This window comes from Meleagris gallopavo, chromosome 4, assembly GCF_905368555.1.
Source record: "Meleagris gallopavo chromosome 4, MGAL_WU_HG_1.1, whole genome shotgun sequence".
Classification (NCBI taxonomy): domain Eukaryota; kingdom Metazoa; phylum Chordata; class Aves; order Galliformes; family Phasianidae; genus Meleagris; species Meleagris gallopavo.
In genome coordinates this window covers 39,398,149-39,422,473 of record NC_139407.1, presented here as the reverse complement: position 1 = coordinate 39,422,473, position 24,325 = coordinate 39,398,149, and the positions used below count along the sequence as shown (strand labels likewise).

General features: G+C 33.8%; 1 long non-coding RNA gene across 3 annotated transcripts in view; it reads left to right on the top strand.

Moving 5' to 3' along the window:
* LOC104910725 (uncharacterized) overlaps positions 1 to 24,325 on the top strand; it is a 183,315-nt gene that overhangs the window by 66,577 nt on the left and 92,413 nt on the right. For all 3 annotated transcript variants that reach the window (XR_014882784.1, XR_014882783.1, XR_004159625.2), the window contains exon 3: positions 6,502 to 6,591. This is a non-coding gene — a long non-coding RNA (uncharacterized LOC104910725). The remainder of the gene's footprint in view (positions 1 to 6,501; positions 6,592 to 24,325) is intronic.

Here is a 24,325-nt window from a genome sequence, read left to right as displayed (position 1 = left end):
AGTTTTCTTTTTTATAATTATTGGTATCACAATAGGTAAGAGATGGAAATATTTTCTTCCATTGTCAGTTTATTGATACTAACTTGGCTAAGTTTAGGCCCAGATAACGTGCATTTTACACTTGTCTGTGTCTCTGGAAAAGGTTTTTATGGAATATTTTCTTTTTGTTCCAGTAACTGAATAGAAAATAGGAGTATGTTCTTGGTAGATTTCATCATGAAAATAGTGTCTAGTAACAGTGAGTCTTCACTTACTGTATTCAGTTTGACTTAACTCAGTTGAGATCTGTGAATCATTTTAAAAGGGAATTTCATTTAAAAATGAAAATTTTTTAAAATTATAGTGTAAACATTAGTGAAGATACCAACAGATTGCTTTGCAGTAAACAATAATAGAATTTGTCTATATATGTTCACTGTCTATCAATTGATAATTAAATTTTCTTCATTTTTTTTGAGGAAAAATTTAGCTGAAAATCATTGCATTAGCACTCATCAAAGGTGTATGTTAGGCTGGATTTGTTATCATTTTATCTTTTATTCCTTATGTATTTTGTTCAGCATAAAAGAAACAGAGTGGGACCAAGGAACAGACAGAAAATGAAGTGCTGTAGTACACCAGAGTCTGTCTGTCTCATAGAGAAAAATATTGAATGTTAATGAAAATGTGATTTTGTTTCTAGTCACAGTCCTAAAATAAATTGCTTTAGATAACAAATGGAACTGAAAAATTAACTGAACATATCACATGAAAGTATTTCTGCCTACTTTTTTCAATGACTACAAGCAGTACCTTTGATATTAAAGTCAGTGTTGTGTGAAAACTAATTATTTCTCCTCCTTGCTTGTTGGAGTGTAATAGTGTGCACTCAGAAATACTGCAGAGTTTTTAAACATTGCAGTTCTTCGACTATTTCATTGTATGCATCCTGAAGTTTATATTTGGAATTTTATTAATTGGTCTTATCTTAGGGAAAACTTCTACTGAATTATGATCTTATTTTATATCACATTGGTTTTCCTATGTCTTGTATTCTATGTTTACTCTACTGAAAAGAAAAACATTAATCTGTTCAATTTGACTCGGTGGATTTAAAACACATTTGAAACTACTTTCCTTATTCAAATCAAGATTAACACAATGTATTCATAGAATTAAGTATAATACTACTATGAAACTAAACTAGTTAAGATTCCTCTGCAAGTTTGGTATATTCATACCCTAATACAATTTGTAGAGAAAAGATCTTGATATGCCATCTTATTATTTATCCATGAATTAAAGAGTTCTTGTTTATAATAATGCTTTTCTACTTAGGATTTTGTATACATATTAGGTTTCTTGTAACTATAAACCCACTTATATTGTTTGTTGTTAGACCTTTTTTATTTTTGTAGGGTTTGCATGAGGAGAGAGAAACCAATTTAAAATTAAGCAGTACTGAAATATTTAGAAATTATTTTACTCTATGAAAAGCTGTGGCCAGCAGGTCAAGGGAAGTGATCCTCCCTCTCTACTTTGCCCTGGTCAGGCCTCACCTGGAGTACTGTATCCGGTTCTGGGCTCCTCAGTACAAGAAAGACAAGGATCTCCTGGAGAGAGCCCAGCAGATTGCCACAAAGATGATAAAGGGCCTGGAACATCTCCCCTGTGAGGAAAGGCTGAGGGAACTGGGTCTGTTCAGCCTTGAGAAGAGTAGACTTGGAGGCGATCTGATTATTGTTTATAATAGTCTTAAGTGTGGGAATCAAGGAGGTACAGCAAATATCTTTTCAATGGTCTGTGGGGACAGGACAAGGGGAAACAGCCATAAACAAGAGTGTAGGAAGTTCTACACCAATATGCCAAGGAACTTCTTCACAGTGAGGGTGATGGAGCACTGGAACAGGCTGCCCAGGGAGGTTGTGGAGTATCCTTCTCTGGAGATATTGAAGACCCACCTGGATGCCTACCTGCACAGCCTGCTGTAGGGGTCCTGCTTTGCAGGGGGGCTGGACTCAATGTTCTCTGGAGATCCCTTCCAGCACCTACAATCACAATGATTTTGTGATTCTGTTCTGAGTGCAAAACTTACTAAGGGAGAATTACCTATACAGAAAAAGTTGGATTAACTTAACATTCAGACTGTGACACTTTTGACAGGAAATCATAGTCTGTTGACAGAAAAACTTTACATCATAGTTTATACTTAACTCTAAAACAGCTAGAATTACTGCAACCCTTGTTAGTCAAATATTTTACATGTAGAACATAATGTAAAGGCTTTGGCTAAGTTTGTGTTTGTTCTGTGCCGATGTGTTTCCTCTTCCTCTGCTTCCTCAGTTCTGAAACACACCAAATTAAACACAAGAAAAAGTGATAGTCTCAGAATACGTTTCTACTGTGATCATGAAGGTATCCATGTAGAAGAGAAAATCTCCTAGTTTCTCTAAGTAGCATGAGAACTTATTCCTTAGTGAAGAGACTCAGCAAAGCACAATATGAATCCCTAACTAGAAGTATAGCTTCAATTAGAGAATTCACTTATTAGGCATAAAATAATTCAACCAAGTAACATGAAGCTGTTGGAAACCAAGTGTCATTAGTTCTATTGCTTATGGAAAAATATGTCTATGTAACATATTGAAATCTTTTGTTCATGGAAGACTAAAATATGAAACTGAAGAATTTGAATTATGAGAAATGAAAGGGAAAACTGAAGAGGAGGAACATGATAATACAAAATCTTTCTCAAATAAGAAGCATATATATAAGAATTATGTTTACCTTCAAAATATATATTTTTAAAATTATTACTTAGTCACATCTAATCCTTTAATGAAAATGGATCCCAGGTTATGAGCCTATTCTATAAGAACAGGAAGTCATAAATATTCTAAATCTGTGTACTTAAGTACTCAGCATCTCCTTTTGATATATGGTAATGAACTGCTTCTATTTTCTATAGCATTCTATCTATTGAGCATCTTGAATGCTTACTGTTACACTGTTATTCAGAGTATTTCAAAACCATAATATTTTGAGTTGAACTTCTTCACAAAAACTGTTCAGAACACAGTATATTATCAAAGTGCTTGAACACATAATTTCTGAAAAAGAATTGCAAATATTCTTCAGCTAATAATGTACAACCCATCCACTGGGCAGTTGAAAAGTAATATCTCTGGTGTGTGAAGTGTGGATACAGACTTCTCAGGATAAACTATTCTGCTATGTGAATCTTATTCTATGTTGCACTGCCTGCTGCTGTAGTCATGGCTGCTGGTAGTTGATTGCCAAATGGAAATCAGTTAGGATCTGAGAGTTGAACGTATCATTTACTTTTTAAGACTATTCCTCAGTGATAAAATCCCTGGTTATACTTCATTTTGCTTTTCTTTTTCTTATTTTTTAAAATGTTGCTTGTAATGAAACTCATCTAGGCTTTCATCTCAGAAAATTCTTCTTTGTATTGTGTTATTTTTTTCTCTTTTTTTCTGCTAATAAAAAGCAGAAAAGAATTTTGATTGCCTTCAAATAGACTCTCCAACTTTATATCAAGTTAATTACTTTTTTCCATTTAGCAGATGTACAAGCATTGAATACGAGTTTTTCTTGAGAGAGTTTCCTCAATTAATGCAGTCCCATGGAATACTAATACTTCCTTGCTTGAAACTTTTGTGATTCTTAGCTAAACCTTAAAGGCAATTAAAAGAATTATTTAGGTGATTGAAACTACATGGTTATATTTCTGGGTTGAATGTCTAAAACTGGCAATGGCTTATGCATCTTGAAGTCATGTTTATGTTGTTCAGCTTTTGAAGGTCATCATACAACTAAGACATCTAAGGGAGCTCACAGAACTTATGGTTTCTCATTCAGTCTGCTCTGTAATCTCCAGCATTATTTCTACCTAAATGTTCTCTATCTGACTTTCTTCCTCGGTGCAACATCAGCAAACTGCTTTCAGAACCAAAATCTTAAAGTTTTTTTACTCTTCTTGGGAGACCTTTTGAAATATCTCAAGTGCTGTGTGGCCATTTCTTTGAGAAATAGGCTATGTAAAGCCAAAACTTGACAACAGCTTTGAAACATTTATTTATTTGTAGATGTTCTGTGCAATTTATGGACTTAATTTTATGGTTTAATTACAGTGGAAGTACAGTTGCTTCTTTAAAAAAAAAAAAAGTGAGCTAGTACCTTTTTTTCTTTTTGTCATGTTTAAGAGAAAGGACAAGGAAGGATTCACTATAAACATTTTCCATTGGGTTAGTAAATGAGATAGTAAAGGATGTGGACAGAGTATATGGGCCAGCAAACTTTCCAGTTATTGGAAATCGTGAATGAACTAAAATCTTTTTCTGCTCATGAGCAATTTTTTTCCTTCATCAGAAAGTAGAAAGATTTAGAATATTTTGGAGGTCTGTATGTTAGTGCAGGGCCATATACTTATAATTCAGTATTCAAGCTGTATACATATATGTGATGTGTCTTAAAAGACAGTTCCTTTTTTTGTGGTATTGTAACAATTTGTTTTCAAATTAGAAATGTCTTTGAAATGTTTCCGCATCTAGATGGACCTGCCTTTCTCTCAGTATTTTTTTATTATTAGGGAGTTCTGAAAGGAAATCTATAGCACTTTTTTTTTTTTTTTTCTCTGAGGCTGTAAAAACTGTGGAGGATACTTTCATATTGATCCAACTTCCAATAGCAGATAAAGGAAATATGTTTCAATGTTTTTCCCAGTAGTGGATTGAAATTAGAGGGAGAAATAAGGACAGATTCCATGTTCTGTTGCTTTTAACAAGAATAGTTTGTAAGTTATACTTCTTGATTGCTTCATTGCTTGACTGCTTCTTGTTGACAATCCACCAATTATGCTGTATATGAAAGCCATATGTTAACTCAACCTGGCTAAACGTATTTGAAACCTTCTTCAGTCAAAGGTACTCTAGGAAGCAGCTTCTCTATACAAAGCTATAGCTTTATAGAGATGTTGGTGGCTGGTTTGCTGGATCCAAGAGGGAAATGGCATCTACCATTTTCTTTTAATGGATAATATTTGTATATGCAACTCCTCTACCACAATAAAATGCAATGAAGGAAAAAGAGCCTTTAAATATAGCCCATAATGTGTCTCTTTCCAGCTCACAACTATGATGATATGACTCATATGTGATTATTAATAGCTAAACATTAACATTTGTGTACCATTAATTCTAGGTTGATTACTGACAGTGGTTCAGGAGGCAAATGTGTGTAAAACTATGAGTACTGTCACTGTAGATGCTCTTATTTGTTGGAAATTTTTCACTCAAAAATTGACTTATCGTTTCGTGTTTACCTGATAAAATCTCATTAGATCACAGCATGCAATGATAAAGCTATAGCATGCTCTGTTCTTTCTTTGTACTTCGCTTAAACCTCAGTTAAGTAGGAAGGATAAAATGTTGATGTTGTGTAAGATACCGTACCAAACCCATTTGCCTGTTTCTTTTGGATGAGGAAGCTTTTGTCTATGTTTTTTGAGACTTGAGTAGCCTTTAGAGTTAAACAAAATGTAGTTAAGAAACGTAATGCTAATCTTGTAAGAACAGGCTTGTGGAATTGTCCCCAAAGTGACATAAAAAATGATCAGTTGATAAAACATTTTGAAATAATGAGGCTTTTGAGTGTGATCGTGTAATCAGGAATTCTAAGAGTCACTGACTGTTAGAGAAAAGTGCCAGCAATGTATTACATAATGAACTAATCCAATAGGACAAATAAAGCTGAAGATTCATAATGGGATTATTACTGGAGTGTATAGCCTAATATTTATGAAGATAGTTCAGTATTCACTTGGCTCTTTAAAGTGCATTAGAACTTCTGAAATAGCTACAATGAGAACAATTTGTTAAAAATCTTGAATTTTTTGATGTTATGGAAATGGAGAGGAAATTTTTTTCAGTTGGTATGCACATTACAGACTGTGAAAATGTGTTTTGCCTCTATGACGTTGCAGAAATCATCATCTAAATTTTCCAGATCACAGATTATTTACTTGACTTTTTTTTAAATAGTGTAAAAAGTAAAAACAAAAAACAAAAACAAAAAAACATTATTTGGATTTCTGCTGATGTTATTGTTTTGCTTTTTTTTTTTATGTCCGAGATTAAATAAAGCAACATAAATATAAAAAATTGATTTCATTTAAATGAAAAGTGGATAAAGAGAAAAGCTTTAGACAGTGCTTGTAGCAATTTGTTTTTCTTTTGAAGCAGGTTTTCATTTTTATGATAAAATATAATGATACCTGTAAATGATGATATCATTCAATTTTCCAAATGTAATACTAAATAAATTGCATTAACAATATTAGAATAACATTTAAGTTTATAGCAAAATTCTCTCAGTAGCTTAGAATTTTTCTCAGTTTAAATGTTGGCAAGGATTGCGCTATGCACGATAAAGTGACAGGAAAATGTATCTGGTTTACTTGTAAACTGTGCTTTCTAAAGCTGAGCTAAAACTTTTTTTCAGGGGCAGTTGCCTTCGAAGGATGACACTCTACAATAAGCTGACCTAACTTCCAGTTTTGGGAAGCATAGGAGGAAGAATCAAGGATCTATGGTAAGAAATTGAACGAGTAAGAAAATATGCCTTGTACTGTGGCAACTGCTGGTATGTTCAGTTGCTACTTTGACTCCTGCCAAACTAGTATTGAACTCTGTTACTTCTAATAGTGATCACCGGACACGTCCTTTGCAAATGATTTCCCTCCTTTCCCTCCAATTAAACATAACTCATGACATTAAGGATGTATGCCTAGCTAACTTCACAGATTGGTTTTGTTTTGAAAATTCAGTATTATAACAAAATGGATATAACTAATCCTTTTGAATAAAATGTTTGAGTTTCTGAAGTCCAAAAGAAAGGTATTGGGAGTTGAGTATGACTAAAAATAACTCTGAGTCATGCTTTATGAAAAAACCCTAAGTGATGAGGAACTATTAATTATGCTGTCATCAGAGATTTCAGTTAGCAATTATGGTATTTGCAAGAATCATCTCTGTTAGGAATGCAAAGATAGTTCTATTTATAAAGTCATAACTTTTGAAAATAAAAACCTGAAATGTAGTCAATATTAGAGGCCTGAATACGGAAGAATAGTAGTATTCAGACAATAAAGTGAGATTCACATCTATTAATTTTGCTAGCTGATTTTGTACCTCTGTATTTCCTTTAAAAATAGTTCTTGTACAAATATTAATATTAAAGGAAATGGAAAAAGGTACATTTGTCTTCAAGGTAGATTTCTTTGGTTCTGAAATGAAATGTATTTGAGAGGTATTTTGGACTAGTTTATGTTTTTGCTTGTAATGATCGTAACAGTTATAATTAAATGTATTAAAAAGACATTTCAAAGCTTAAAAATTAGATTCCATCTGAAAAGGTTCTGTGTTACACTAAAAGTGCTAATTTCTTTTTTCATGTATCTTTGAACATGTTAGTGGAAACAATTTACTTTTTAAATTAGAAGGAGCAGAGAAGGTGAGAATTAATAAGTCCAGGAAAGGAAATGAAGATCCTTCCTTTCACAGAACTGAAGCCAAGTAATAGTTATTAGTAACCAGGCCTGTGGGAGTCAATTAATTTGATTCGGTCAACTTAAAGTGATTAATAGAATGATTTAAAAAACAAAACAAAACAAAATAAAAACAGCTACTGAAGAGACTTTAAAAAGCAGATACAGGAAAGTACAGATCAGAGTACCAACATAGTATGAATGTGAATTGTTGTTTTCCCAAAGAGAGAGTTATTCATCAGTAAGTAGAATTTAAATGTTTTCTCAACTACTTGCTGAAGTTACAGGGGAGTCATTTTTATGGACATAAAAAAGTATACCAACGTATTAATAATGGGGATTAAATAAGAGGAAATTGTTCTAATTTGCTGTGCTTGATTAAAAAAAGGTTAAAAAAAACCCTGACATTTACCTGCAATTAATGATGGCTGCTGCAGTGTTTATAGCCCTCATATTCAGCAGCAGGAATGCAGTGGAAATTTTAATTCTTTATAGATGGCAAATATTGGTATCCTGATGTATTCCTTTGTATTTTAATTTTATTTTTAGAAGAAGAAAATGAGCAAGGTTTCTATGGCTTATCTTGACCTTAGTAAAACATTATAAATTGTTCTAATGGTATTCCCAGAGAAGTACTGTAGAGAGTTGATAAGATCTTCTTGATACAAATTAAAAACACAAATTGCTAAAGTAACTAGACAGATGCTTTTGCTGGTGGGTTACTGCCAAATCTGAAGGTCTGATATTAGTTGAGGAATAGAATCCCCCCATGTTTTGGAGTCTCTAGCTCCAACTCCCTGCCACAGGCAGGAACACCTCCCACTAGCTCAGGTTGTCCAAGCCCCATCCAATCAGGCCTTGAACACTTCCAGGGATCAGGCACGCACAGCTTCTCTGGGCAGCCTTATCCAGTGCGCCACCACACCTCATAGCAAAGATTTCCTTCATTATATGGAACTGAAATCTACCCTCTTCCAATTTAAAGCCACTTCCCCTTGTCCTATCACTCTATGCCCTTATAAAAAGTCCCTCTCCGGCTTTCTTGTAGTCCCCTTTAGATACTGGAAAGCCTCAAGAGGTCTTCCTGGAGCCCCAACTCTCTCTACGTGTCTTCCTTGGAGAGGTGCTTCAGCCCTTTGATCATCATTTTGGTCCTCTGGGCTTTCTCCAACAGATCCATGTCATTCTTATGCTGAATGAAGCACTACAAATGGGGTTTCACATTCAGTTTTTCATCCATTAACACTCTCAAATGTTCTTCTGTAGGGCTGCTCACAATCCACTTGTCACTCAGACTTCATTTGTCTTCAGAATCGACACTGTTCAGGTGAAGCATCTTGCCCTGGTTTTTACTGGACTTTGTGATGTTTGCATGGACCCGTTTCTCTGTTAAAATACTGAAATTCAGATTTTTTGCCTATTCTTTTTGACCTCAGGTATTTTTCTTTCAATATTTTTATTTTCCAAATGCACTTTCATATCTCTTCTGCAAAGGATGAAAAAGTAGTCAGTTCAGAACTGCCTCTTGTAATTTTCAGCTGCTGACAACTCCAGTTTGAGCAGTTCTTATTTGGCCAGTACTAAAATATCATTGAAACCAATGACAAAACCATGGTTTCTTCTAGAGAAAGATCTAGTTTCACTAAAAAGGTTTTGTGCTATCTGGCTTGTATTAGCAATAGCTCTGTCTATTATTAAACTAAATGGTCTGATTACAGTCAGAATGTATGTGGTGCTGGCATTCTCTCATCCATAAAATTTTCCCTAGGTTTATTCTGATAATTGATTTTTCTGGAAATTTGATTAAGGTAATACAAAGATAACTGTTTTTTTTTTTTCACATATTTTGAAAATTTTCAGATGCCTTGAATGCATTATTATCTATTAAGGACACTGCAATTTTAAAACTTCACACCTGTGCACAATTCTGCTGAGATCAATAGGGCCCATTCTGGGATGGAGTTCTCTGATGTGTAGCCAGAGGCACCATATAATATTCTTCCTATGTTTTATGAGTATTGGTTTGTACATTGAGTGTTAGCTCTTTAATTGCACTGTATTTTATTTGTAAAACAATTCTAACAAAAGACTGCAATTTATTTTTTTTACTCAAATTAAAAGTAATGGGGCAAAACAGCCATGAAAAGACATTATCCAGCTCCAGTGGCTTAAAAAATTAGTTTTTCTGCAACAAGTTGCAAGGTGATTGTGAAATATAGGCATGCAGCTTCTCATACTAGCAACAAACATATGCTAATGCTTATAATTCTTTTTTTCTATTTCAATTCTTTTTTTTTTTTTTTCCATCAGAGGAGAAATACAAATTGCTTGTATTATTAACCTCTTGCCAATCAGTGTAGTTACGGTGTTTTCAGTTAAGCTAAACAGGTCATATTTGCGTTCAAAAATCACAGAAATCTTGCCTGCAATTTTAGATGATTATGGTGAAATGTTCTCTTATGCTTCCATCTCAACACTACTTATTCAATATAATTTCAAAAACATTAGCGTTTCCAGCATCTGTATTAGAAAAATCATGTTAAAAATGAATTGGCCTAATTTCTATATATTTTTTGGTTAAAATTATACATTTTAAAACAAATTTAAAAAATGCTGGAAGAGTGAACAGAGGACAATTTTTTTTATATTGAAGCATAATATTTGCATGCATTGCGTATCATTATTATTATTATAGTTATTGCTGCTGTTCTTGTGTTTTTATTGGTTATTCAGATTGTTTAGAATTTTGGTACTTTCTGAAAATATTGAAGTCCTAATTAGTAAGCTTCAAAATACAGATCTGTAACCTTGTTTAACAACAGTAGTTCCCTCTGTTTAAAAAAAGAGTATGTTGAGAAAAAGAAGTTATTTTAGGAGCACCTTGATGAAAATGAATGTTCTTTGATAAACTTTTTATTTTATCAAAATAAAATCTGAAAATTTGAAAGAGAGGGTGCACAGATCAAGGAATTGAATAGAATATATAGGTAAAGGATTAGGATTACTATTGGCATCTATCTACTGATATGACTAATACATTATTTTTGTCCTTATTTCACACAGAAAAATACTAATCTTTTAAATATTTTTTCCTAACTTTTCTAACTTTGCTTTTTAACATGGATTTCCATTGTAGTAAAGCAGTTGGGTGCATGCAGTAATACTGAGATTTAAATTTTCATCCAACTTCCTGCTATTTTGTGTTAATTGTTTAGTTAGATATTGTAAATATAACAGACATTGTTGGAGACTCTTCTATTCTGAAGATTTGAAAATAATTTCAGAAACTTTTATTTGTTTGCAAACCTTACAATTGCAATATACTCTGCTACAGTAAGACACTGCTTATGATGAATAGTTTGCTCTGTGCAACATCAGCAGTGCTGTTAATCAGTAGAGCTGGTCTTTAATTCAGATACACTTGGATGCTCTCTCTTAAAATGATACTCTCCTTTCATGTCTTTCATGAGAAATAATCTGCTCTAGAAAGTGAAAGCTAGTATGAGTAATGCTTTTTCATGATTTCATAATTATTGAACAAAATGATTCTCAAAGTCCTAATTTGTCAATATGAAAACAGACTTCTAAATGGAATCCGTTCAGCAGTATGGATACGCTAACAAAGGGCAACATAAACTCTCAATATTCTATTTATATTGATTCCTTTCTTTATCTTATATTGCGTCAGAATAAAAGATGCCAGAAATGTTTTGACTTGTCTTTATGCAAAATGAAGCTTGTAATCAGCTGAAATAGTATCAGACTAGATAATTACAAAATGAAATGCCTCACTGCAGCATTTTCCTAAAATGTGAGGAGAAAGTAGGCATAAAAAATAAGATCCCTGAAGAACTGGTGTGAATTGTACAATTTAAAAGGAGCAAGCTTGTGTAATTTAGTGTTATACACTGTGTTGGTTGTGGAAAACAACCCCAAGAGACATATATAGAATCTCAGCAAAAATAAAAATGCATTCATCTTGTAAAGTTTAGTTCTTGGAAACTCCATGTAAAAGGTTGACTGCTTCTGTTGCTTTTGATACCTACGTGAGTGCGTGAGTGCAAGTTTCCATGGTTCTCAAGTGGCACTGAAAATTTAATCCAAGTTTCTAGTTGGCAATGTGTGATATCAACTGAATGAACCGGGCACATCTTACTGGTTATAGAGATCTCTGAAATGAGTGCTCAGGCTGTAAATTGTGTTTGTGTTTTCTTTCTTTTTTCTTTCCTTGTGGGTAGACTCTCAGACAACTTTCAAAGGAGAACAAAAATGTATTTTTGGTTATTTTCACACTTTTATATTACTTAACTGTATGGAGTCTCTGACAATGAGAAAAGCTAGTTTAGTTAAGCGTGGTAAAGTATACATGGCAGCTTCACTAGTTGAATACCTACTTTTTTTCTCTTTAGAGCATTATTTGTACAGTTATGGGCATACATATTCACAGCATTATTAACTGAAGAATTAACATGTAAAAAACACTCTATTATATGTGATCCTTTGTGATCTTGGTGGAAATTCTTTAGGCAGTTCGCTGTAATTTATTGTGTTAAATGTGTAATCATTTCAAAAGACCTGATACTAATACAGCCAAAACAGTTATGAACTATGGGTTATTTTCTGTGTTATGATGTAGATCCTCTTTTAGAAATTCTTTATTTTTTTTAGGAGAATACACAAATGTTAATGCTATGGCGTGAGATGGAGATAAATAAAGAATACTTCAAGTCATCAGTGCTATGGCTGGATAACTAGAAAGGAGACTAGCTGTGAATTCATTCTTGGAGGCCTTTTCCCAAGGACTTCCAAATGTTTGAGGAGGCTTTGGGGAAAAATATATATTTATATTGTTTATGGAAATATTAAAATAAGGGAGCTAAGCTAACTTTATCTCTTAGAAGGTACTTTTGTTAGTTCATTCTAGTACTCATTAATTTAATTGATTAATTGATATAAATTTATTTTCTTTGTTAAATGTACTCTTTTATCTATCAAAGGGAGATAAATCTTACACTACATTTATTCCAGCAGCAAGTGTGTGGGTATTGATTATTCAGCTTGGAAAACTGTCTAGGGAGTATTTCTGCTTTCTTCCATTTTGTAGTCCTGGCTTAATGTCCCTTGAAAAGCAATGAAGCGGTTCATTGTGATTTCCCAAAATGTGTCTCAGAAGTGCACTAAGACGTTTTCTAGAAGCTGATAATCACTTCCAGGTTCTGCTTTTTATTTACAGACTCTGTTTTCTATCCTCTCTAATATTACTTTAACATACCAGACCACTTGCAACCTTTGCTTTTACAAACTACCCCATATTTTCTACAAATTAGCAGGGTCCTTTCATCTTCATCCTATCCTGTTCTTGTGCAGGTATCTATACATGTGATTAAGATATATTTATTCATACTCTTGTAAAAATATTCTACTACATCATTGCAGACTATTACTGATAGAGAAGATTTTATTTGCTAGACTGAATTATAATTTTCCTTTATTTTTATGTCAGAATCGGTAGCCTTCTGCCAAGGAAAGAATGAATGCCCCTTTAAAAACTTTGCTCCACTTTCCGTAACTCTGTAGTGTATTAAAATATTTCTCTGTATAACTTGAAATAACCTTATAACCTCTGTATAACTTGAAATATACCTTTACACAAAATCCATATGTTTTCTTGGCAACCTTGTTTTGCTTACTCTTTCTCAATGCTTGAACTACTACAATATGAATAGTGATCTTCACTAGACTCAGTATCTCCATATGTTTCTCAGTGTTTGTATAGTTTATTTTTCCATTTACTCAAGGATACTTTCAGGTTTATGAGGGTCCTAGTAGACCATTCTTAATTTCATGTGAAAATCAAAGCATCAATAATCTTAATTTAATTCTTTCTCATTTTAGACTTGGGGAAAAAACTGTTGGTGTCTGAGTGGCTGCCTTTCAAGTGGAAAGTTTAAGTGACGGGAATGTTGTAAATTATATTTGGACATGTTTTGTTATGGTGCTTATAATGAAGCACTATCATCTGTAGTCATTCCAATAAGTGGCCCAATTGGAGCTATTTATGGTGAAAAGTGTTCCAAATTATGATTAAAACTGGAAGCTTGTGACCCTACAAGTCTTTTTTTTCATAGTTCTTTTTTTGATCCCCCATTTTTGGTCATCTGTTAATTTCAGATATAATTAAGTTTAATGTTGTACTGCTTTCAGTTACAAAAAAGTTGTTTATGATATATATATATATATATATTTCTAAGAAGTTGTACATGTAAAATGTGATTGAATTGATGTTAAATAATAATTCTCTTATATCTGTTTGTGGTAGATGCATTCTCATAATTCTCCATCATATGTTATTTCTGATTATATGATGAGTCTCTGCGGATCTCTGTAGTGCATTAAAGAAGACCTCAAAGCTAATATTTCATATATCATCACACTTCTGGGATTAATTGATTTCCAGACAGTTGTTAGGTGGGTTTTCCTGTACTCCTGTGTTGAAATCCATTTACAGTGATACATGTATAAAATGGTGGCTTGGAACTCTGTTGGTGTTTAGTTTGTGATTTTTTTTTTATTTTTTTCTGAGTTCTTACAGAAAAGAATGCAAATTACAGTATCACAGAATTGTAGGGGTTGGAAGGGATCTCAAGAGATCATTAAGTTCAACCCCGCTGCTAAAGCAAGTACTTTACATAAACACAGGTAGCCTTCCAGGTGGGTCTTGGATATCTCCATGGAAGGAGACTCCACAACCCCTCTGGGCAACCTGTTTCAGTGCTCTGTCACCCTTACTGTAAAGAAGTTCTTCTGCATGTTTATATGGATCTTCTTATGTTCAAGTTTTAGGCCATTGCTCACTCCTTGCCCTAGCACTATACACAACCAGGAAGAGTCTGGCCCCATTCAGCCAGTGCAGGGAGAGTGAAAAGAAGAAAAATGTGGGAAAAAATCAACAAACAAGACCATATATCTTCAGAACTGTTGCACATATCTTAAGTTCCTTTTCTGCTTCTTTTGAGCTGTTAAGTCATAGCATGCATTCTTTGAAGCTGCAGGAGAAAAGCCTGAATCTTTGGGGTTTGGCTTTGGACACTTGGGGAAAGCCTCTATCTTTTCTTATCTTTATTTCAATATTTGTGTTATCTTCTGTAGCGGATAATGACTTCCTAATATGCTTATTTATACATACACATACAGAAAATCCTTTACATAATTTTATCATTTGGATGATATATTTTTGGGGCATAATCTTTATATGATTAAAAGTATATACAGTTCAGACGTGAATTAGGCTTCTAGGTATGTAGGTTTTTGTTTTTTTAAAATAGTTATAAGTTTTGGTAGTATATTTTCCATTGATAGCATGATGGATATATTTAGCAGGATATATTTATGAAATACAGAGTTTGTTTGCAGTGGTGTACTAAATTGCACTTAAGTAGATCCTAGTATTGTTTTGCACTTAAGTAGATCCTAGTATTGTTTTTCTAGTATTGAAAAAATAGGTTAAAGGTGATAAGAGTCAATAAATATGTCAGCCACAGTATGTGGTGTTATTCTTCAGAAATTGGTGTCCCTACATACTCCGTTTCCAATTCTTCAGTTCTGAAAGGGACTTTATCAATCCCCAGCTTTTTGGGAGTCACCAATTGGAACTAACAGTCCCTAGTAGGTTTTGTTTTTGAGAAAGAAACTTGTGCCTGGGTAAACTACTCTAATGAGTGGCAACACTGCCCACGGCAAGGGATCTGAACTAAATTAATGTCACTTGAACTGAAGCCATCTTGTGATTCTATGATTCTCTTTTGAAATGTAGTTTGTTTTGTAAAAATTCTTTCATTTGCGTAAGTGAAGAGTATGGACTTCAACACAATGTAATTTAAAACTAAATGGAGATTCTGTCAAGCCATTTATCTATTCGTTGGATCTCACAAGACATTCTGTTGTTTACAGTTGCCTCTGTATTTTGCCACGTTGTTATGTATATGCTTTCATTATTCAACCTGCCTCGGCTTAGTTCTGTGACGAAGAAGGCAAGGGGATCCATAGACCCATGCCCTGGAAAAGTGTGGGGGAAGATAGGGTAATGGGCCTAGATGAGGAAAACAGTGACAATGAGCTGAGGGAATAAAACCTAGTTTATTAAATATAATAGTGAAATGTGAGATCATACAATATAATACAGTATGATTGGAATTGAAGCTTATAAATCAAATAAAATGAGAGAGAGACGGTTTCTGAAACCGAAGTCCTTATTCTGATGGTCTAGATGAGGCTGCCAGGGTGCACAGAGAGCAAAGAGAGCTGTCTCATGACTCCTGGTCAGTTTTATCTTTCCTTCTGAAAGGAAAATGGAAATGGAAAAATGAAATATTCTCGGAGTTGTAGTTCACTTTTCTGAGACCAAGTCACCAGAAATATTGACAATCCACCGAACTACAGCATTAACTGTTTACCTCCCAGTGCACTGCATGGTATTATGATGTGGAATATCGATAACAAACCACAACACCATGACAGTACTTTACACCTAAAGGCCAGGATTTTGACAAATTTTTGAGTTACTTTAGAGTATAATAATGAATTTTTAGGTAATAATTAATCTGAACTAAGCCTCTAGAGAAATAAACTTTTGGGTGCAGGAAATTGTTGATATTTTATGGCCTGATATGTGATTCAAGAAGTCTGTATTAGTTGCTGTTGTCCATCAGTCTGGAATCTCTCTTTGTCTACTTCACACTCAAATGAACATTGCCCCCACTAAAGAAAACAGAAAAACTTGAAGCTTGGACGTATTAAATAGCATATAAACTATTTGTCAAGGGGTTAAATGCAATCTAAATCATAAGTAAATCTAAATCATTTTTGACAACTCTAAAATTGTATTCACTACTATGAGAGAAAATGGTACTATAAACTCATGCCATCACAGTAGAGTACAAGGAAAGATTATAGTGGGATGGTACATCATTTTATTTCTTTGTAAATGAAATTCGTTGTACAGTATCATTTTCTGAACTGTGTTTTCCACTCAAGTTGTTTTGTAAGGATTAAATTAAATTCATTCCAGGGTACATGCTTTCAGAGATTGTAACGGTTCCTTTTTGTTTGAAATACACCATGACTTTTTTTTAACAGTGTAAGAAAAAGTTTAGACTGTTTTCCACCTCATTGCTTCTTTTCATAACAGTCCTCATACTTCTGTGGCAGGATTTCATTGAATACAAATTGAAGTGAACCTATGTCAGAAAGAAAATATCAAAATCATACAGAGGTGCTGTGCTTTGCTCTTTGCTAGTAGGAGTAAATGTTGTACCACTGTGATTATTTAGAACTCTGGCAGAAGGTCTGTGAATTTAGAGTAATAGCTGTGTTTAAAGTGCTATGAATGTATAGTACTTTCTCTCTGTAAATCTTTTCCAGTGCATCACTTTTAGTCGCTTCTGAAGTAGCAGACTTGATTGTGACAATTTTCCTAACCTTTCACAGGAAAATGGAGAACTTTGGAAAGGTCAAAATGTCTTCATCTTTGTTCCCAGGGTTGACCAAACCAACACATTTAGTTTGTGGCATCACCAAGAAAAGTAAAAATAAAAGTAAATGCTGTTGTAGGCTGTGCAGTCATGCTTATTTGGTGGGCTTCTATTTCTTCCCCTATACAATACATAGCTTTCAGTGATTAGCAGTACATTTTAAATTAAATTTCAATTTAGTGTTTTGACCTGGGAGTTAGCTTGCATTTCTGTACCTCTTAGAAAGCCAATATTGTAGTAAGAGGTCATTTGAAGGCACAGGTCAGCAGAAATTTTTGTTCTGTCTTTTTCTGTGTAGAATACAAAGGAATTTCAGATTGAATGGCAGTCATTTCTGAATCCATCTTTCTTATCTGGAAGCACAGTTCTGAAAAGTGTTTCATAGCATACTAAAATTCACTCTCAAGTGCATTAATCTTTGTTTTTGAAAATATCTTGATTATCTAGAAGAAATAAATTCTTTCACAAAGCTAATATGAAGCTCAGTAAACTATTTTGTACAAAAAGAAAAATAGATTTTGATGGGATTGTTTTATTTTCCAGCTAGGTGTCTTTTCAAGCAGTTTGTAAACAAGCAATAATCCCTTTTTCCTTTTTTGTTTACCTGTTGGACATCAAGAGGATCAAACATGTCAGTGTTGTAGGCAGCTTCAGCCATCCTGGAAGGAGCAGATGCATCTATCCAGCACAGTGAGTGATGGAGGTTGCAGCCTTCTCCCAGTAACAGAATAAGTATAACCATGGTAGAGAAGAGCAGCAAGTAAGAAATCCTGAGATTTTCGGATGTGCTGGATGGTGCTGGGCAAGTGTAACAGTTAAACCCTTGTAGTTTTTATTATCTGCTGTATTTTTTTAACATCAATATTAGATTGTAAATTGTACTCTCCACTGCTTTCTTTTTTGCATTCTGGATACACATATTTTGGATGCATTTGTCAGCTATTTAAAAATGCTCATGGTTCTCAGCTCTGACATGCATTTTAAGATTATAGCAGATTTCTTGTTTTCTTTTAATATAGACTTTTTTCTTTTCTTTCCTTTTCTTTTTTTTTTTTTTAATCTCTGCGTGATTTAGGAAAAAGTAGTTTGAGAAGGAATTGTCATACTCCTAAATATTGCTGTGAGTACTTTTACTATCATAGTTTTATTAAATAAATATCTCAGAGACACTGCTTGTGTATAATTTTATTCTGAAGCAAATTGTAATTGAACTAGTTGTACAATGGTGAAAGATTAGAGAAAAATGTTTTTGCAACACAGAATCTGACATCCTGGCAGAAATAATCTCTGACTCAAAGAGACCCAGACAAACTCATACCTTATTCTGGAAGGCATTGTGTATAAGGATGATATTGTTAATGTTGGCTTTTTTACCTTTCTTCTCCATGTAATATTTATTGCTGTTTTAGTGCTTAATGAAAATAATTATGGATTTTGTTCCTTGAAAACATAACATTAAAACATGCTATCCAATATGTCACTTAAATTTTAAGGTCGGTCCTTGACGGTGGGATTTTACTTCATTTCCAAGAATACAGAAAATTGATGTGATCATTTAATTCTCTTTGGGTGTAGTCATGTGTTATTGAGTTTTGTGGAAAGAGGTGTTGAAGTGGCTGTGTGGCTGGATGATCACAGGATTTCTTCTTCTTTGATTCATTGGGGATTTCATTGTCCGTCTCAAGATTAAATTTCATTGATGAAAAAAATTCTAATAAATTTCTGTAATTGATTTCACTTTTTCATTGTAGGAAAAAAAGGATAAATTGTAGGAAATGTAACCTGGCCTTCAGTAGAGCTAATATTCTTTTTAAATTGCTTGTCTTGAAACTTAACATCTTGCAAATGGTAAATATTATCTGGGCAGAACCGTGCATCTTCAAACTCACTGAGTACACTTTCTTTTTTTCCCTCATATTTCTTTTTTTTTTTCTTTTTCTTTTTTTAATTATTATTATTATTTTTTTTAACAACATCGGTCACCTATTAGCAAGTGTGTTGGTACCCGTTTAGTGTTTCATCCTTTTGTCTTTTTTTTTTTTTTTACTTCCTTTTTCTCCTTTCTTTGTAAGTATATTGAAATTCAGTATTAAAAATCTACGAGGATGTAGTATTTGCAAAGCAGTTGCTTCCAAATAAGTGCTCTGCGAGGGCTATAATGTTTATCTCACTCATAGTCTGTTTCTTTTACATGTATCTCTTGCCCTGTATTGGATACTATGGAAATCTGTTGCGCATATCCGTACCTTGGAAAATTTGCAGTTTCAGAATTGACTAATTTTTATTCTGTATAAGCAACTTTTAAAATTAATTACTTCCCATCCTAAACTCTAACCTAACACACAACTGAATCAATTTCATTCTTCAAGTGTTCTGCTGATTTTTCTGGTGTAAACATAGTTTATCATATATAGTAATCTGTACAAAATCTTACACAGAATATGATGTGTGACTATGACTCAGGCCCATGTTTTTTAGGCTAATTTGACTATAGGAGAGCAAACAGTTGCTGGAAACAAGCCAGCAACATCAGATACAAGTCAGATTGTTGCCTCAAATTCCCTTCCCAGCCCTACGTTAATGATTTCTTTTCACACCATGGAATGTTTTCTTGGTCTCCTTCTGCATTCAGCCACATGTAAACCATTTGTGTTGTAATTTCTCCAGAGGTTTCAAACACATTTTATCATTTTAACAGTCAAGACCTAAATGACTGTTAATTAACATATTTTTTAGTTACTTCTTGTCATCTTTTATTTCACATGAGTAGCCACGGAATGCTAAATAGTTGCTGATGTAAAATAGAAGACAGATTAAAAAAGTACATGATGAGATAAGAAATCTTCTTTTAGTCTTGTCTAGTCTATATACAAAACTTTGAGTATTTTTTTCCTTAAAGCCATAGCATTTATTCACAGATCACCTTTATCAACTACTGCCATGCCCCCACATTTTATGTTTTTACCTGTAATTTCTTATGATTGAATTTAGTTAAGAAATCACAAAACCTTCTGTTTCACAACAAAACATGAGTATTTTTATTTAGTAATCAATTGGAATATTAGATATCCTTACTATATTTTTGTATTCTACCTTAAAATAGTACACAATTTTTTCTTCACTGAAAGGAAGATACTTTTTAAAAAAAAATTTTTTTGTTTCTTATTTTTTCATTAGATAAGCATTCATAAAATTCTACTAAACTTTCTAATGCTTCTCCATTTCCTCTCCTGAAAAATATTTTTTCATCTAACATCATGAAGCTCAGAACAGTCTCTAAACTCTTGAAAAGCATGACTGTATGTTTACAAAAGCATATTTTGAAGAAACTTTTACTTTGTGGGAACAGAGGGGAACAAAAGGCAAAATGAATTAGGAAAAAATTTTCTGACTTCACAAATGAAGACTTATAGAAGACTTCTGATATATTTTCAATTTTGTGGGTTGCAATAATAAGAAATAAAAAGAACTATTCATCAAAAATATTATTGTTGCTTCTTTAGTGAAGTAGACATAGCTGATTATATGAAATAGTAGGAAAAAAAAGCACAATTTCCCTCCCAAAAAAAGAGCTCTGTTATTTTCTCTAACAAGATTGATGATAGATAGATATGCTATCAATTAAGTAATTAAAGTTTTTTGTTTTTTTTTTTCCCAGAAGAGTGAAGGTGAAAAATAAAGCTTAGATCATCTAAGAAGGATAATTCTGTATTTAATTTTGAAAGGAATTTACATCAGTGAATGGCTTCCAATCAGGCAGTTATGAAATATCCCAACAGAATAAAGTTTTTGGCATACTTTTTCTGAAGTATGTTTTTACTGATTTTTCTTAATAAATTAGGCTAATCAAGTGGAAAGAAAATTTATCTTCAATGTATGTGCAAAATGATGCACAATGTGTGCACTACTAGTAAGTAAAAAATAACACTTGTTGAGTGTAACGTATGCAATTCAGTTATTAACAGTGTATTCTGTGTGAAATTTGGTAACTTTGCTTTTCAGATATGTAAGCTGATATGTTCATTTAGTGGAGTTACTGATTTCCTTCAGAAGATGCTTGTTCCTGCTTATCTAAAAGAGAAATGTGAAATATTTCTCTGTAGAACAGCCAAATTTTGTTTGATGGAAGAAGTTTACATGATCATCTTCTAAGATATTGACTTTGAGTGGATTTGTCTACCTTTCTCAATATTTGTCTTGAAAAGCATTGTTTAATGTGTACATATTTTAAAAAAAATTTGGAATTTGTTTTATTTTGGAACATAAGAACTTGTGCAAGGAATGATTTTTTTTTTCTGTGTTTATGTGCAGTAGACTTCATTTTGAAGGCTTGAGTATGAAATATTGAGCATGTTTTGCATATTGATTGTCAATTGGTTTGCAAATTAGTAGGTGATATTTCAGAGAGGAGATATTCCAGCAAGGATGCAAGGACTTTTTATAGGAAGATCTATTTTCAAGGGTAGATCAGAGGAAGAAGTGTACATAGGACTGTCAGTTATTATGATATAGTTTAAATATTTGCAGGGGTTGGAAGGGACCTCAAGAGATCATTAAGTTCAACCCCGCTGCTAAAGCAAGTACTTTACATAAACACAGGTAGCCTTCCAGATGGGTCATGGATATCTCCATGGAAGGAGACTCCACAACCCCTCTGGGCAACCTGTTTCAGTGCTCTATCACCCTTACTGTAAAGAAGTTCTTCTGCATGTTCATATGGATCTTCTTATGTTCAAGTTTTAGGCCATTGCTCACTCCTTGCCCTAGCACTATGCACCACCAAGAAGAGACTGGCTTCATCCATTTGCCTCTTATCTCCCTTCAAATATTTATAAACATTAACCAGATCATTCCTCAGTTGTCTTTTCACCAGGCTAAATAGGTCTAATTTATTCAACCTTTCCTCGTATAGAAGAAGCTCCAGGCTCTTTATCATCTTTGTGACCCTCTGCTGGACTCCTTCTAGGAGATCCCTTTCTCTTTTTGTACCAGAGCACCCAGAACTGGGTTTGGTATTCTAAATGTGGCCTCACCAGGGCAGAGTAGAGGAGGAGGATCGCTTCTCTTGACCTGCTGGCCACATTCTTTTTAATGCATCCCAGGATAGCACTGGTCTTCTTGGTCAGATGGGCACACTGCTGGCTCATGGCCAACGTGTTGTCCATCAGAACACCCAGATACTTTTCTGCAGGGCTCCTCCCCAGCAGGTCATCCTCTGACCTGTACTGATGCATATGGTTATTCCTTCTCAGGTGCTGGACTCTACAATTGCTGTTGTTAAACCTCATCAAACTCCCCCCTGCCCAACTCTCCAATCTGTCTAGCTCTTATTGAAAATGATATTTGGATCAAAAAGTGTTAGTGTGAGTTGCAAGAAGGATGTTTTTAAGGATATTTTTAGTGAACCTGTGTGATTGGGTCTATACATGCTGTAGTGGAAACACTAAGTCATGGTCTGAACCAGTGATTAAGCATCTGGTGGGGAAGGCAGGGTCAACCCAGGGGAGCTCATGTGCATGCAATACACCTGATTGACCAAAAGGGGCGGAGCTAGGATCCACCCCTTTCTAGACTTCATTTAAGGCTTGGCAGTGGAGGTAAGGGTATCTTGCTGGATATCCTTGTGTACCTGAGGCCTTCCAAAAATAAGCAAATTCTTTTCTTTGGCAGCTGTGGGCACAGAAACATATTTGAGCATATCCTCACTTGCTGCAGCCTAGGGCTTTGCTACTATGCTGTAATTGCTGCATTTTATATCACATTACAGCATTATGCATGCTGATACCAAAGACGTTATTAAATAAATGTAATTGTTTAACTAGAATGGAGAGTTATTAGTCAAAGAGGTCTGACAAGATGACTGTAATTTGAGAAAAAAATAACAGTGTAAGAATAACATTTGGCCTAAATGACTTTGTAAGTTGAAATAACTGAATAATTTCTGAAATGTTAGAATGATAGAATGACTTGAGTTGGAAGGAACCCCAGGATCATAAAGTTTCTACCCTCCTGCCACAGGCAGGGCCACCAACCTCCAGTTCTACTAGACCAGTTGTCCAGGGCTCCATCCAGCCTGGTCTTGAACACATCCAGGGATGCACTCTCCACAGAATAGTGGAATCCTCCAACAGTGTTTGAGCTGTTTATCCACAAACAAAATAATTTTACCAGTGTGGTACACATGTTGAAATCAAGCTTCAGCAGAACAGAGATTGAGAAGAACTAACTCAGTCTTCAACCATAACTACAAAGGCACATGATAGAAATAACTCAGCACTTAGTATCAACGTATGCATCACATCAGTGCTGTGTATGATGTAGTTACTAGTGATGGTTTAAAATTTTATTCATGTAAATCATTCTAGAATTCTATATTTTAAGAATAACATATTCAGTAGCACTAGGTTCCACGTTATAATCATGCTGAAAATCTTTATCTTATTCACTTTTGGACTGATAATCTAATAGTGTGGGTAATTTGAACAAACACATTCAAGAAAATTTTTTAATTTTCAAAAGGATGTGGGCTTCCTGAAGTATGGATTATAAATATGCAACATATTTTTACCTTTCTGGGCACATTGTGAATGTTGTTTTAGTTTATTGAAGATTGCTAGTATTTTGGAAGTTTAAAAAAGATGTAGTGTTTAAGTGTGTTCATTTCTTTTTCACTTGGGGGTCTTTTCCAGCCTTGGTGATTCTATGATTCTGTGTTTTTTATTGGATAGTTAAGATCCATGCAGTGTCAATTTTGCACTCATGAACAAAAGTGAAGTCTTTAGTTTTTATTTCCTCATAAAAGGCAGAGTTTTTTCTCATAGTTTTTCATTTTCTTCTGTTTTCAGATAGCAATCCCATTAAAATCATAAAACTGTGACCAGATATTTTGCCCTGAGGAAAAAATGTATTTTCATTGCTTTTTCCACTAAGAAAATTATTTAGAACTTGCAAGTAAAATGAGCTTGTCAGAAACAAGCAAGTAGAAGCAAACTGGGAAGAAAAGCATCCTCATGTTTGAAGATAGTTCTTCCTGCCTAGGCTCAAATTTGAGGAAATCAGAGTATGTGAGTTTGAGTAAGCAAGTTACTCAGGATTACTATGATAAAGAAACCTATATAAGGGAAAGTTGTGCAGACTTAAAAATCACCCTGGTCTATAAATAGAAACTGATTTTAATTTTTTTTTTTTAAATCACAAATGTGCCATGCTGCTCATTATTCTAAGAATAGCTTATAGCCATTTTTTTTCA